Raw genomic sequence first — 16,318 nt, forward strand, 5'->3', positions numbered from 1 at the left:
AAAAAAGAGTTTTCATCCAGGTCTAGATTGCAGTCCAAATGAACGGGCCTTGAAACCTACCACTGCTCTGGGTGCTCAACAAAGGTTGTTACAAGTTCCGCAACCTTCATCCACAGTCAACATCACACATTGGCATCCACGATCCCTTTAATACCAAATTTTTCTCTACTTTCTTAAGGGAACACTGGAAAACGCTTCCCTTCCTTCCACTCCCACTCTTGCAATCTTGCAAGGTGAGATTCTACTAATCATCCAGATGAGCTGCCGGTATAAGTGTAGTCATATTCACCTTTAGTAAAGCTATACTGATCCTACTGGGGATCTGACTTCCAAGTGCATTTGGATACTAGAGTTTTCTGTTTCTCTCTTTCTCAGAGTCCAGTGACTTCTGGCAGTGGAAAGTACAACTCTAACAGCTATCAGACTGTCCTTGACCTGGAGCTTGCATTCTGGAACTGATGGACTCTCAGGTCTCTCATCAGTACTCAAAATATTGGATTTTGCTGATGGGAAAACCATGATAAGAAAGGGAAGTAGGTGTAGGGGGCGGTGCACACATAAAGACACATTCCTGTGAGCAACGCCTGAAGCATGTACACACCTTGACTGATATCCTGCCTTAAATTAAATCAATGATAAAGCTAACTTTGTTTTCGGCAGGATATGGTTTTCATCTCTGCCTGTTATATATAGTCAATCTCAGTCTTCGCTACGCATTTTATTGCTGGTTTTATGTTGAGAGAATATGTGGCCAAGCTCTCTATCCATGTTTTCAGCCTAGCCGCACAGACTGTAGAAAAATCATTTTTGTAAAAATATGAAGGGATATAAGGAATCAACATACCATAGGAAAGAGATGATAAAATTGCATATTTAATATTACAGTTTAGTTAGCCAATCAGATTAACATTTCTACCATGTTCTTACCTATAAAAAAACCCACACAACTCCGTTTAATACCCGTCAAAAGATCATATTCCACAACAAATATCAATGTGTGGACTGGAATCAATGAATAGGATTAAGAGAGGATTGTGATTCTGAAAATCCTGTGCATAACAGCAAGATTGTTCCCTCAGCAGTGAACATTGCCAGCTGGAGTATGAGAAGATTCAGACACAGGAAATTTCAGAACTTACTCAATACAGCAAAAACAAAGATTTCCAGAGAGCAATGACAACTTTTGAAGATTAGAACTAGTTTTGGGTCTTGATCCCATACAGTTTAGTAAATTTTTGAGAGATACTGTTAACCCCGAGCCCTAAGACGTTTCTTAAGACATTTTCATTGAAACCAATGAAGTGTTACAGAGCGTGACCAGCTCTAATGCTGCAGATCAAAGAACTGGGCTAAAGAAACTTGGGCAACAAGGAAGGACCCTACTTTCAAGGAAGCACCCTACTTTTAAGGAAGCTCCTTTCTTTAAGTGGGGTGTTCATGGGCTGTCTGTTTTCCTGTTCCTGGTGAGAAGTGGAAACCACAGCAGAGCAGGCCATCAGGAGAGGAGTTGGCCCCTTCACAGTCAGCTGGGATTTTCCTCAAAAGGTCTTACCAAGCAGCTAAATTTGGACAGTTCAACATCTATATAGGTCAGCAAGTGATGGGTCTGGTTGGGGAAGGCAATAAGCAGCAACGTGCTAAAAGAAGGGCTATCTGAATTATTATTCATCTACTTTGGGTAGGAGGGAGTGGAGCAGAGAGCAAAGGGACTTATTATAGATTGTTTCTCTATGTTGTTCTGTTTCTCTTCTCTCTTTTTGTTCTTTCCTGAATAATGTGCTGTTTGAATAAGCCTGTTTGATTCACTGCTTGTGAGAAGGGAATATATTGCTCACTAACTGTTCTGACAGCTTGATTTGGTTTCTCTCTGGTTTTGGATGTGTCTCAAGATGATGTTAAAAGTGGACATCTAGACTCAGAACCTGGTCCTTGTTGCTGCCGGCTGGGGCTTGGCAAAAGGGTTACCCAATGAAGTAGGATATATTAAATGAAGCTGTCTCCGATGTACCAGCCAGCTATACTAAATGTCCTGTTAGAAATCCATCCAGTATCTTTAATTCCAAGGAATCTCTTACAAACACATCCTAATACACAGGAAAGCATTCACCTGCTGTAATGAAGTCACCTCTGGGGTGCAACACAAGAGCTGTAACCATTTGAAGCTGCAGGAGGAAGTAATATATCAGCAGCACACGGCTGATTCCTCTCATTTTCTACACAATACCATGCCAAAATTTCTACAGCTAAGCAAATAATATCAGACAACATTGTATGGCATCTCCTTCACGTGGGTGGCAACAAGCAACATAGCATAAGGGTTATTATAAATATTATGAATCTATTTGAAAAAGAAGTCTCTTGCATTAATGTTCTGAAGCATATCAAGTTAATATGACTATTAATTTTTTTCAAATACCTTTCCAGCATCCTGAAAAAGAACCAAGAAATTATTTTTTCTCATTTTGTAGCATTTGTCATACTCTGAGGTCTGCAGGCAGTTTACTAGAAATATCCCTGTAAATACTGACAGGTCTGAGTGAAGGCTTTGTGGAAGCAGAGTTTGTAATTACAGCCCTGTGAAATCCTGTGTTGGTTTCACACGTACTTTCTAGCGTGGTCCCACTGGGCTCAGTTCGCAGGGGTTTGCATCTTCATCTGCAGGCTTCAAGCAGTCTCAGTAAAAACCCATTTAAATTGGTGCATTTTTTGCTGTCGTTAACACATACCCCCAAAAGCCCAGCTCTACATTTTACCTACAAGGACCTCTTAGGTTTTATCCTAGAGGCCTTTTAATCCGCTCTCCTCAGCTCTTGTCACAGCTGAGATTTTCCCACAAATGACCATTGGTCCCATCCCCACGTGGCACCGTGGGGTGGGGAGGACTGCTGGGCTTCACCTGCAGCCCCAGAGCTACCTCATTTGGTTCTCCTTTCTCTGTAGGAAAAGCAGGGGTGGATCCTGCTGCAGAACTACCAGAGTTATCACTCTTTAAAATTTCCCTCTGAGGTGGACATATTACTTTGGGGTATTTCTCTGATTCTCCACTATCCTTGAGTTAGGTAGAATGGCCAGTGAATTTCCACTTTTCTGTTAAAAATCTGTAACTTAAAGTGTCCCAAACACTGATGTTTATGTAAAGTTAAAGCAAGTGGACAGTCAGTGATAAAAACAGGTAGCAGTACAAATCTAATCACAGCACTGTCTTTCATGCACTTTGTGTATATAAATTCCAGGTTGGGGAAAGGAAGGAAAAATGGTATTATGGTAGAATTGGTTCAGAACATCTTTCTTGATTAACACTCATGGGTAAGTAGCATTTAGGTAAAATAGCCACTTGCCCTCTAAAAGCAACATGCTCTCATTTAATACATTTACCAGCAATACTGAAGCGCAGTGTGTTTGCTGGAAGCCATGAAAACAGCCCCAGCTCTGAACTGAATGGCTGCTTTTGTGTCCTTTAGAAGCAGAAGGATTTTCCTTATCCAGGGGAAGAAAGAAGTCTTTTCAGAGAGCAAGACTTTGTGCCAGGTTCTCCGCCAGGCATCATGGGGTGTTTTGAACAACCTGGAGAGGCCACGTCGCATCGCTAAGCCTAGCAGGCCGTGAGGGCTGAGGAGACAGAGCACCTCTCCTCAGCTCCGGGCACTGGCATCCACACTGCCATGCCAGGCAAGAACACCGCGTTGTCACCTCAGGGGACGCAGCATCCTCTTTTCTTCTCCACCCCTCCGTTCATTTTCACCACCTGCTCTAAACATCTCTGACAGTCCCGGTTTAACACCCCTGCTCTAGTAAAGTCCTGCTCTGCAGGCGAGAGAAGCAAACCTGAACTCTCTCCCGAGTCCAACAACATTGCTTATTAATCAACCAGACAGTTCACATCTGAGAGACATAAGAGCATCCCGCTCGGGGGGAGAACATGCTGCTTCCAGGGAGCTCATCTGTCCCCGTGAAATCTAGGAAACGGGATATTGGGAAGCAAATTCAGCACAGATGTATAACATGTGAAGGTCTGTTAACTTCAGGGTATATTTGTATTGCATTTAGCCTCAGGAATTTAAACCACAGACAGTCCTTTTTCCCCTCTCCATTACCACTCTGAGGTAGATGTCAGTAGACACACACGATGCCACCTAATTCAGAGTTCAGCATGATCGTCAGTGGAGTTGCATTATGTTTTGTCATTTGATATTTGGTTTTTCGCTTCTGCAAGGAAATGGTTTACATGGTACACATGAGACAGGCAACCGTTACATAAACTGTGCTATTTTACCAGGTTGAAATTCCCAGCCAACTGTGTGTCGTGGGAGGGTCACTGAGCTCTACCTGACCAGAAAATACTCTTGATGGTACTTTGGGTTGTAGGTGGGAGAAGATAAAGGGACTGAAACAACACAAAAAGCTCATTAATATATAACTTCTGTAAAATGTGTTTGGAAGAGTATTTCTAATTGACTTCTTTCTCCATGCTTAAAAGGGCCAGAAAACATCACCTATGGCAATGTCATGCTATCATGGTCGATATATCTCTGGGTTTGATGTATAGAATGTAACAGATCTTTGTTAACTAATGCTAGTTTGGAAGGAGGGAGACTGCAGTACCTTCCCTCTGTCAGGCTGTCTATTCAAGGAGTAAGATGCATCCAGCAGACTTCTTACACAGTGCTGGAGGAATGGCTCCAGGGCTGTGCTCATTTAGTCCACCACATCTGAGTCTGCACTCATTTACCTAGCACAAAATGTTCCTCTTTTACCTCCCCTTCTCTCAGACAGAGATATATTTTTAAAACAAATAAAGGGGCAAATAAGACATTCTTCCACATGCACATGCCCTGAAAAGGACAAAAAACCAAACAGCATGTGGAAACATTAATTGTGTTGTTTGATACACTGTTGGAAGGAGCTCAGATATGACAGTGCTGGGTATGGCACAAGCACTTGAATAAATTGTGCTTTTTATTTAAATTTGCTTAGATTTTAAATCTAAGCAAATGTGAAGAGAAGGGGTTTTTTTGAAACATCCTGAACATGCTGGGTTTTCTTTGGTTAGCACCCACTGAATTAAAATATGTGGAAACTAACTGACAAGTACTAGCTTTCTATTATAGATTAAGCCCCCTTATCCCTGCAATTAAAGAAAGTGCTTTTTCCACTTCACCAATCCTTCAGCAAAAACAAAGTTAGAACTCAATATTCTTGATAGATCTTGGATAAAATGAAGGCAGGAAAGAAAACCTTTCAGACTGATTTTATGGGCTGGAAAGAAACAGGACTGCATATCTTGTCTTTTTTCAACTCTTAATGGCACAGCGTGACCTCTAGCAAAGTCTGCTGAAGCCAATGGAGTTGTACCAGGGTTCGTTCTGGCTCATGCTCTGAAATTGCCAGTAAATAAAAGGCCAGATCCATATTTCTTCACTGTTTTATGTTAAACATCTTCTTGCATATGACAATAGGAGAGGAAAGGAATCTTCCTCTTACGCATTTTCACATAGCTTCCTACGAGCAGAGAAACATTGGGGTTTGGCAGACGTTCAGCCTGGTCTCAGAACAGGAGTGGTGCAGGACTGCAAGTCACCTCCACCAGGCAGAGTGAACCCCCTCGGCTATTTCTCGCCCAGGAGTAGATGGGAGCCAGGAACCAGACTACCTGTTTTGCGGTCTGTGGATGGGGCGCATGATCACACAGCACAGCCTTTTCAGTGCCTGTGACAATTTAGCTCATACTGAATATACACCAGGTCTACGCGCCGTCTCTTGTTCTAAAATAAGGATTCACAGGAGTACAAGAATAATGGACACCATCTATTCGCCTAGGACACATTGTGCCCCTATCTCTAAAATGTTTTTTTTTAAATATGATTTCTGACTGACTGCTAAGCGAAGTGGCACCTTCATCTTTAAGAAAAGGATCAAGAAGCAACAAAAGGAGTTTAACTTCCGAAGTTTGTGTAATAGCAATCCTATGGGCTTTTGGGGGGAAAGGTGCCATTACAGTTCCAGAAACATTGGGAGTGGCACATTGCCTGGAATAACTGTAAGAGGCAGTAGAACAAGAGTGAACTTTCAGCACCCGAGATTTATGTGTTAAAAATGCCTCAGACCTTGTACATGTTTTATGAGCGTTAAAATAGAAAGTACAGTCCCTATGTCTCAGGTGGTGAACGAGCAATACTTCTGTAAGATTTAGCTCTTTGCAGGCAATTCTTGAAATTCCTTAAACCCCTGAAATTATGAGAGATTGCTCCGGAGGGGTGTGAAGTCTATATCTGGACTTCAGGCTGAGTTGCAGTTGTTGGCTGTAATTGCAATGGAATTTTTGGTGCCAGAGAGATCCTAGGAGGCCATGGGGAAAAAGGAGAGAAAAGAAAAAGGCAGTTGTATTTTGAAGCACAGTTGTTTAATAAATATGCTTTTCCAATAAATAAGTCTGGGAACCTCTTCTGCTCTACTGTGCCAGTGTGGGTAGGCCTGCATTTACACACGGAGGCTTGGCAGCATGGATGCTTGACTCACCAAATATACAGTATAAACTCTGCGATCTGCTGAACGTGCCAAGCTGAGAGGCAGATTTTGTCAGCTTTGCTCCTGATGAGTAGGATTGTGCTCTGCAGGCAGCACCTGACTGCTTGAGAAGGAAACTACTACACAACTGAGGAAGGTTGTCAGTGTTGACCAAAATAAGCATGGGGTTTTTTTTAAACTAATTATGTGGGCAGAGTTTCCTTAGAAGGAGGAGGTTTTTCAATGGTCTTTGAAGACTCTTTCATTTTCATTTGTTTCCCACGTCTCTCTCATTTTAAGCAAGCACCTGATTGCTACTCATCTTTTGCAGCCATATTCTTAAACACCCTGTATACAACATTTGTCACAAGCATGCTGCTCTGGCTATAACAGAGTGCAAGACCATGCAGAGATACATTCTTAGAGCAGGATGGTACTCCAGGAGCTGTTCTTTCAGCTGCATGCGTGGGCTCAATCAGAGAATATGCAGGCTAAAAGAGGAGGGAGAGCTCAATTAACTGTCTCCAGAGAGCCTAATGTACTCCATTGCACCCATTTATGGCAAGTTTCTCTGCAGTTAAACAGGAAATCTTTTCCACAGTTTTATTCAAGCTCTTCGGTAGAATTTTATGGAGAATTAGATCTGTAGTTCAGCATTTTAAATAGTAATTTAAGTTCTAATTTTAAGAATACAGTATTGGTTTTAGTTCTATTAAGACCTATAGTACCTTTCCTTAGGACTCCTTATTCCTGGAAAATGTGAAGGTCTGTTAACTGAAGGCATGGAGAATCCTGGTTAATCCTTGTGTTGCTGGTTCACCTGAGGGGCAGAGGTGGAGTAGGCAGGAGTTCACCCAGTCCGAGTGACTTCATCACAACTGTAAGTAGTCCTTGCTTAGGATGTTAGGGTCACTTTCTGGGCGTATTTCAGAAAGGTTGGAAAGACAGTTAAGAACAACATTTATTTTTCCTTAATGGGAAAATTAAGAAACCAAGTTCAGGCTTCATCTCCCTGGGTCCCAGGTGGAGGAGAGAAGACATCTGCCTTGCCTACTTCACCTCTCCTCATTCCCTGGGAACCCAAAGTCCAGTTAGGGTCAGTTCTGCAGCAAATGGTGTTGACTGACTAGTGAGTGCTTACCTTTTGCCTCATCTGCACATCAGGTTTCTTCATCTGTGCTGTTTCAGACAGTAACAGTTTCTCAAGTGTCTTTGCAAATATGATGGCATGCCCTTTTGTCTGTATAAGGTGATCAGCAAGGGAGATACCTCAATTAATGATCATTCACTCACTCCCGTACGCAGGGGCACACATGTTTGGGCCCTTTCCTGACTGTGACTCTTGCTGTGGAAAAAAGGAGTCTTTTCTTGCATGTAGAAGTGTAAGTTATTCTTAGATTTAAGGGCCCAGTAGATTCTTTATATTCAAAGAGCAAACACCACCGCTATCATTATGAATCACTATTCCTGATGAGTCTAATTCTTTTTACTGCCATTACAGCAGATGCTCACATATCTATCCTCAGTGGCCAAATCAATCTTCCCAAACTCCTCATAAATATTCCAGGAAGAATACTAGATATTATAACAGCATCTCTTGGCCTTGGCAGGAGAAGATAGAGCTGCTCCTTCAAGTCAGCTTTTCAGAGGGCTTACCTGCAAAGCCTAGGGGGACATCAGATATAGATCCCTTGCTGAACATTGCTGTTATACAGGCAGATATTCTCAGTGACAGCGTATTTCCCTGTTAACAGCCTTCAGTACAATATTTTTCGCTCTGTGGCTATGTGTCTTCTTTCAGCTTCATCCATCTTCAAGTGTGTGAGCTCTGTTGTGGTCAATTATAAACTTTGGGGACTTTTAACATGGGGAATTTCTCAGAACGCAAAGCAAGTGAACAAACAGACATCCCCTGACAGACCCTGGAAAACAGAAAACCTAGTGAAATAAAACATATGTGTTGCTTTAAACAGTAGATCTTTAAAAGAAGTCAGATTCCTAATCTTCCAAACTAGATGGGTTATTTGCAAATAGATTTCTCCTTACCTGCTAATTTCTTCTCCCTCTCATCTATCTCTTCCCTTCAGTTGCTAACTATCACCAGTGTGTCTCCTAGCATGGTCATTCCTGTTTTCCTGTCTCCTCCTGGAAACCCTGTTTCCTATGGTCTTGTTCTGTGCATAACAAGTCACAGAGAACTGGAAAAAAAACTATTTCCCATAAACTTGTGGGTTCCTGGCCTTAGCTTCTACCCTTCCTGTAATTCTGCTGGATGCCTATTTGATCTCATGTTTCCTCTTGCTCTTGTATTGGCTCTTCTTTTCCATAGCCATGAGAAACAAGAGGTTTTACAGGAACTAAGGGTTGAGACTCATCTAGGAATGAACCTATGGACAGAGGGGAGGTACAGGAAAATAGACAGTTCCAGCCCCAGAAGGTTGTCAGTGTTGGTGAGGCTGGCAAAGGGTGGGACAGGAAAAATCATGGAGTCATTTGGCTAGGGCAAGGCAGCTGCCAAGTGGCTGAGTCAAGCCCTGTTCTTAAGTCAGTTTACTGTTTCCTATGTACTAGACAGGACTGCCTCTGAAATGCTTGGGGATAAAATAGATGGATGAAATGTTGCCATTCAGATCAGTTTTTGCTTTGTATCTTCCATGTTCTTGTGTTTTTAAGAGTTTTTCAAGGCTGCCTGAAGCCTTGGATTGGGTGCTTTTTGGCATGGAGTTTGAATAAGATTGAAATCTAGTTAAATAAATATAACGAGATTTTGAACCAGTTGAGTTGTTATTAAGATTCTTAAGAGTGGTCAGGCCTTGGAACAGGCTGCCCAGGGAAGTGGTTGAGTCACCATTCCTGGAAGTATTTAAAAGACGTGTAGATGAGGCGCTTAGGGACATGGTGTAGTGGGCATGGTGTGTTGGGTTGACGGTTGGACTCGATGGTTTTAGAGGTCTTTTCCAACCTTAATGATTCTATGATTCTATGATTCTAAGATTTGCTCATGTTTAACTATAATTCCATTTATAGAATACTTGTAAGGATTAGCACACAAAGCCCAAGAGAACCATATGTTGTGAGATAGCACAACACAGGTCGCATAGTTGCTGCTGGGAGATTTCCTCCCTCGATATCTTTTTGGTTTGCTGTGTTTTCTTTAAGTCAAAAGCAGGCCTTTGCTGGTGCCACTACTCTTTTCAGAAAGTAATCTTACCCAGTGTCCTCCTACAGCATGAAAGCACAGCACACATAGCAGGTAGGGTTTACAAGGGCACGACACTATGTGCAGCAAAAAGCATTTGATTCCTCTCTTTATATATCTTTAATAAGAAGAAACATAATTGGAAAGCAGAGCATGGATTCAAAGGAGATCGACTACTGCCCCCTGTTTAACTCAGTGTGTACCAAGGCCTATGCATTCAGAAAGTCTATCCAGTTTAGGATGTGGCACAGCTGGATGAATACGAGCACATAATGTATATCCAGTGGGCCACTCTAAGTCCCAGTGATCTCAATCAAATCTCCCTCTGCCACAGCAAAATGGATTTGAATCTTCATTTCCTAATGATATTGCACTTGGGCAGACAGTTGATTCACTGGAGTTCGAATAATGATGAATCAGCATTGGATGTTATCAGGGCAAAGGTAGTATTTTCATTTTGTTAAACCAGGCTGCTCATCATTAACTGAATAACTTTCTTGATTGTGTCATCCCATAGTGCCACAATAGCCTGGTTGTGGAGAGCAGAGGACCCAATATGTTTAGGTTTGTGTGTGCTCACTGCTGCATATGTGTCCCTTCCTCCCCATCCTACTGCCAAGGAAACAGCCTGATTCATTTTCCAGAGCTACTGTCTTCCCTTGGAAAGTGATTCCCTTCTTGTGATTCTTGTGTTGCCAAGTGTGTCTCTAGGATTGGACGGACAATGTTGTAAGGAGTGTTAGGTGGGACACTAAAACTCTAGCTGGGCAAGTTGTACCTACAACCAAGGGAAAGACTAAGGCTCATCTTTACCTGATAACCATGTGTGAATACTACGCTTTCCATGCTTACATCAGTCTTTCAAAATAGGTTAATTAAAATATTCTCATAACACCTTTTAAAAACATACCTAGTTAAAACCACCCTTGTTTAGAAATTCTTTCCACTCATCACAAACGTTGTGGTTAGGAGGCAGGAGCTTCCAATGAGGATTTTCCATCTATTACTTTGGACATCTGAAAGAATTTTTTGCCATTGACAGTATGGAATCTTTACTGTTGCAGTGCAGTGCGATTTTAGGAATACTTTTAGGTTCCCAGTGGCCTGAAAAGATTCACGACTCCAAGTCAGATGTGTAGGCTTCTTATGAGGTACAAAGAGTATGTTGTCTAAGAATTAGATCCACAAAAGGCAGCATACTGAGGGGGGAGCCTTGTAACAGAAAAAGCCAGAAATGAGGCAGAAGAGGTAACAGTGGTGCCTTTCTCCTCATAAAAATACTCTAACCACCAGCACATCCTGAGCTAGGTGTACTTTCATTCTTGGGTGATTCCTGACTTGGGCCATGCACACGAGAGTGATAGGGGCAGACCCCCGCCTGCCTGCACGTATGCATGTGCAACTGCATGAACTGTCAAAATTAAGGCAGATGAGCTCATAACTGTGTATCAGGGACTAGAATAACTTTGTTGTAAATGTTGGAGAAACCTCCCATGGCACCTCTAGTCAGCTTAGCTGAGGTTTTAAGGATTTCATATTTAGACTGAGCCACACACAACTGTGTGTTTGGCTCCTAAGTCTTACCCAAATCTCTTTATGAATGCAGACCAAAGACTTTCCCTGATCTACAACATAAACCTAGATCCTCTCAAGAGAACCAATCCATGGCGTGCAGTGCGGGTCAATCAACATGACTGAGACGTTTCAGATGGTGTTACCAGTCACAGGATAATGCCACCTGAGCTCAAACAGTGTGGCAGTATGTCCATTTCAAGGCAGCCATCTGTCAATCATAAAGAGGCTGGGATTACAAATCAATATTTCTCTATTAATTTCTCAAGCAGGAGAGCTGAATTAAGACTGCAGATCCTGGAATTAGTCCATGAAAACTCTTTTCAGTTATCATCAGCATTATGAAATGGTGTAGGTACACTCCAAGTTATGGAATAACTTCAAACAAGTAAATATTCCATGGTCTTATCTTTCTGAAGAAGCCCAAATCAAGCAAATGTGCTTCACCAGGTATGTAACTGATTTCACTGTATGTATGCAAATAGGACCGCTTCCTCATTACTGTGGCGACCTTCTAATATCCTAAAGTTTAGACGGTAATAACAGCTGTCTACAAAAGCAGTTGACCATCCCTTTTTCAGTGAGTTTATGATATATTTCCTTGGCAGGATATTAATAATAGGCTCAGTGAAACATGTAGAATTTGCCAATACCTCACAAATAGTTTCCACAGGAAATCCACAGCAATGTAGTTGATATATATTTATATTTACAAGTGAGATGGCATACACCATTCAGTATTTCTTGTTAAAGGTCCTCCTTATTTCTTTCTATTTTTCCTAGCCTTCATTAAAATCTGCAATTCATAAAAAGGAGCAAAAAGCCAGTCTGAAAATAGCATAAACTAACAACATGCTACTCATAAATTTCAAAACTTTCTCACTATCCAAAGGCTCTTTAAATGGGGACCATTTTGAGTCTTTACTGTCTCTGTCCTGGTATTCATTTTCCAAGAGCAATGCTCCTGTTCTGTAAATCAGAGAGTTTGGAACGTAATTGAGCGTACTGCCAAATCTTGTGGTGGAAGATCCCTCTTTCTTTGCATAAGCACAGCTCCTTGTACTCCTCAGTAAAGTTACAGAGGTCAGTGGGATAAACTCCAAGCCCCCCATGGCTCCCTGGGACCAGAGTAAGGCCCACAGCCCGCAAAAGAACTTTTCCATTCCAGCATACCGATGAGGAAGATAAGTTATATATTCATCAAATGTCCTATCTTAAACAGAGAATTAAATAAAAACCCCATAGTAACAATAACAATACATCTATATTTTTAAACCAAGAGCTTGTGTGTGGTTTCAAAATTTTTTCATTCAGTTATTCATGGCAAAAGAACTCCTCCTAATAACATTAGAGAAAGATAAAGGCAAGCAGGAGGCTGTAAGTAATGGATGTCTAGGAAAGCTGTCTTAAAAACAAGTACACCTGTGAGGAACAATTGGCAGACTGTTGGGACTTTTATGGATAATTACATTACACAGGCTCTTCATAATGTCAGGTGTAATATAATAAATGGGCTGCTCACTTTGGTGTTCCCTGTAGTCAGCTAGAGCTATCTGGAAGACAACTCTTCATTTTTCTGGTTTGTGTGAAAATTATGTCTTTTTGTCAGGAGCTCTTTACTTTGCAGAACGCCATACAGCACAGCAGTTGCTCGTTGCAGTTGTAATTAGATTATCTCAAACCGGCAGTGTTGAAACACTGGTGCCCACGTTGTCTCACTCAGCTCTAACTCCTGAGCTCCTCCAAAGAACCGAGCTTGCCATGGTGATGCCTGCTGAGGATGATGGCTGTGATGGGAGGCGGGTGAGGCTGGACCCTAACCTTGGAGGTGTTAAATATACCAGTCATCACCTCTCACTCTGAGGCTGCCTTCTGTAGTTGGAGGTACTCTGCACTGTGCGGAGGGTACTTAGGATCTGGTAAGACTGGCTATCTAACCTGTTATTTTCCTATGGAACCAATTAAATCCTGTTGGGATTTCTTTTTTTTTTTAAAGCCATATAGGGATATCAGTCACAAAAAAAAAACATTGGGAAATACATGGAGTCTATCTGTATTTTGCCCAGCCCTGTGCAGAGACAGCTCATCGGGTCTTTCAGGAAAGCATCAAGGAAAAGAAGCAGCAGCTTTTGAGCTGCTGTGAGCTAAGAATTGTGTTGGAGGGGCAAATCTCAGGCCTGTGCTTCTCACTTTATCCTCCCCTGCATGCCCCAGTGGTGGACATCCATGATAAAAAGGCATTGCTGGTCAACCCTGCACTCAGCTGGGCTCTCCTTCTCATCTGGGTGCTAAAGGCAGGCTCCTGGAGAGCTGCCTATCCCCGCAGAAAGGAAAGCGCAGCATCCAGCTTCAGCCGGAGGTCAGCCAGTGTGTGCTGATGCTTGAACTACTACCCAGACATGCACACACAAAAGACAGAATTTGGGAGCAGAGGCTGGGGTAGATTTCCTCTACAGCGCTCCCTGCTCGCACAAGACAATGCTGGCAAAATGATGAGTATCACCTGCATGGCCTTTTTCTCCCAGCTTCTCCAACACAGTCAAAATGGTCATGCTGCGGAGGATCAGCTCTTTCCTATCAAGCGTCTCCATCTCTTTGAAATGATGGTGTTGAGGCTGATGGATTAGAAATAAGCTGGATGCTTAAGCGTGGAGTACTTTGCTGCATTTATGGATACAGCTTGAAGCAAGTGGATTTTTCAAGTGGTGGGGTGAGGGAAGTTCTGGTGAGGTTCCATTGGTTGGGTTTTTTTTCACTTGTGTGTTTTCTATTCCCCCCCGACTCCCCAACTAAACCTACAAGCCAAGTGCCAGTGAATGGGGTAGGTCTGCAAAAGGAGAAAGCTCCCAGTTTGCCCAATATTTACCAGGAACAGAATCTTGCTCTAGGCATTTCTGGTAATCACCTGAGGAAGAGAGCAAAATAAATGTAGCCATCTTTCAGAGTCTGCTTGAGGAGCCAATCTTTTTATGTTGTAATGACATGTGCATTTAATAAAGATATAGAGTATTCTGAGGAGAGTAAATCTACACCCTTATCTCAGAGACATTTAGAATGAAGATTTCATTTAATTGTGGCTCACTGCTGAGCACAATTTACCAAAATGGCAGTAAACTGCTATTGAACTGTAACATCTAAAGATGTCTAAGTGCTTGGATAATTTGTGGTTTTTTCCTCCTTTGGAAGATAGTAATAAAATAGCTAAAAATAGGAAGGAAAGATAGCAGCAAGGCCTTCAAAGGAAAGAAAGAAGTGGTCACATACTCAGGGGCTCTAATACAAGCATCACCCCCAGAAGTGGTACACCTTGACCCCCTTACCTTTGCTCACAGAAATGTCGTAACACGATGACCATTACAAATAAGTAGAAGGATGGGCTTGTATCCCAGAGAGATGCAATCCAGCACTACTGGTGCTTTTGTAAATTTGCAAGCCCTTTAAGAAATTTCCCATAGGTAAGTTATGGGCCTAGCTTTCCTTAACTGGGTTTCACAGTCCCCTTAAAAGTCGCACGTGACCCCGTCCTCTCCTTCCCCACCCTGTTCCACAGCCAGAGGTAAAAAACAATGGCTGTAGTCGCATGGGACTTGTGTCCACAGCTGAACCCTTTTATTGTCCCTTAGTGCAACTCTGAGGGTCTTGATTCGGCACGGGTGGCCCTGGGAGCTCCCTTTCATCCCCACCCATTAGTGGAATCCCTGGGGAATCAGACCAACACCGCTGACTTGCCTGTGGCGATTATTTGGCTGTAATAACTGAGCCCTACGGGACTGACAGAATCATTTTCATGTCCTAAGTGTCCCCAGTGGAGCATTCGGTTCAAAACGACTCAGGAAAGATGTAAGTCGATGGAGCTGACAGGGTCCTGCTTAAGTATGAAATGCAGAAGAGGCACTCCACGCCTCGGCCTAGCAGCGTGGGCCTCAGCTTTGAGGTGCCGTGAGGAGGAGGAGGCATGGCATTCAAGTGACCGAAAAGCATCGGCTCCTCAGTAACAGGAGTGGTACAAGTGGTAGCTCCAAGATGAGGGTGGGAGAAGATCCAAACAGGCAACCAGGAGAGGAGTTCAGGAACAGCACAGGCAGCAGGAAAGGAGTGGAAGAAACCAAAAGGAAGATGCTGGAAAAGAAAGAGAGTCCTGAGTTTTATCTGGGCTTTTTCTTTTTATAACAACCTTGCTGGTTTGGGCTTGGTTTTAGTTCTTTGGTTTGTTTGGTGTGGGGTTATTTTTTTGTGGGTTTGGTTTGTTGGGTGGTTTTTTTTTTTTACAGTATAATCTAGACATCGTGATGGAAGCTGTGATCTTTGTGTCCACTGGGCATGGCAAGTGTTAGTCACAGCTGCAGCAGATTTTGTTAGGCTGAGCAATAGGCTCCTCTTCCTTGCAGTGGGTAAATGAAGGATTCCCAGCAGTCATCGCTCCGCAGGGATGAAGCACGGGGAGCAGAGATTTGATGGACTGCAGTGTTACGGCATCAGTGCTGAGCTACCTGCTTGCAGTGACTAAGTAAATTGGCACCTGGGCAACGTTTATCAAGGGTATTATGTTGAAGAACAATCCTAGGGCTGTGTATCTTTCCTTATTCTTATTAATAAAAAGTGTAATCTACCTCTAGGAGATAACAAATAAGTAAAGTTCATAGCTATTATTAGCTTCAGATAACTTCCAATGTGCAATATTCACACTGAATGTATGTCGCATTCATGTAAATTACATTGACTAGAAAATACTAATTCTTTTCCCAAGATAACAAATATATATGTAAAATATTCTAATCTAGTGTGTCTAGGGAGGGATATTACAATATGAAATTTAGATGACTCACAGAAGTTGAATGTTGGATGAACTTTCCAGGTAGTGATGTCTTCGGCTGTGTGCCCAGGCAGGTGAATGGCACACTGCAGAAACGAAGAACTCGCTCTGTCATGAGAAGCTCTCTTTCAACCATCATCCAAAGGCAGGACTGTCCACTTTCCTCTGGATTTGCCAGCGGGATCAAGGAAACACAATAACTTCTTTCTTTTTTTTCCTTTCCTTTAGAA

This window comes from Calonectris borealis, chromosome 3, assembly GCF_964195595.1.
Source record: "Calonectris borealis chromosome 3, bCalBor7.hap1.2, whole genome shotgun sequence".
Lineage (NCBI taxonomy): Eukaryota > Metazoa > Chordata > Aves > Procellariiformes > Procellariidae > Calonectris > Calonectris borealis.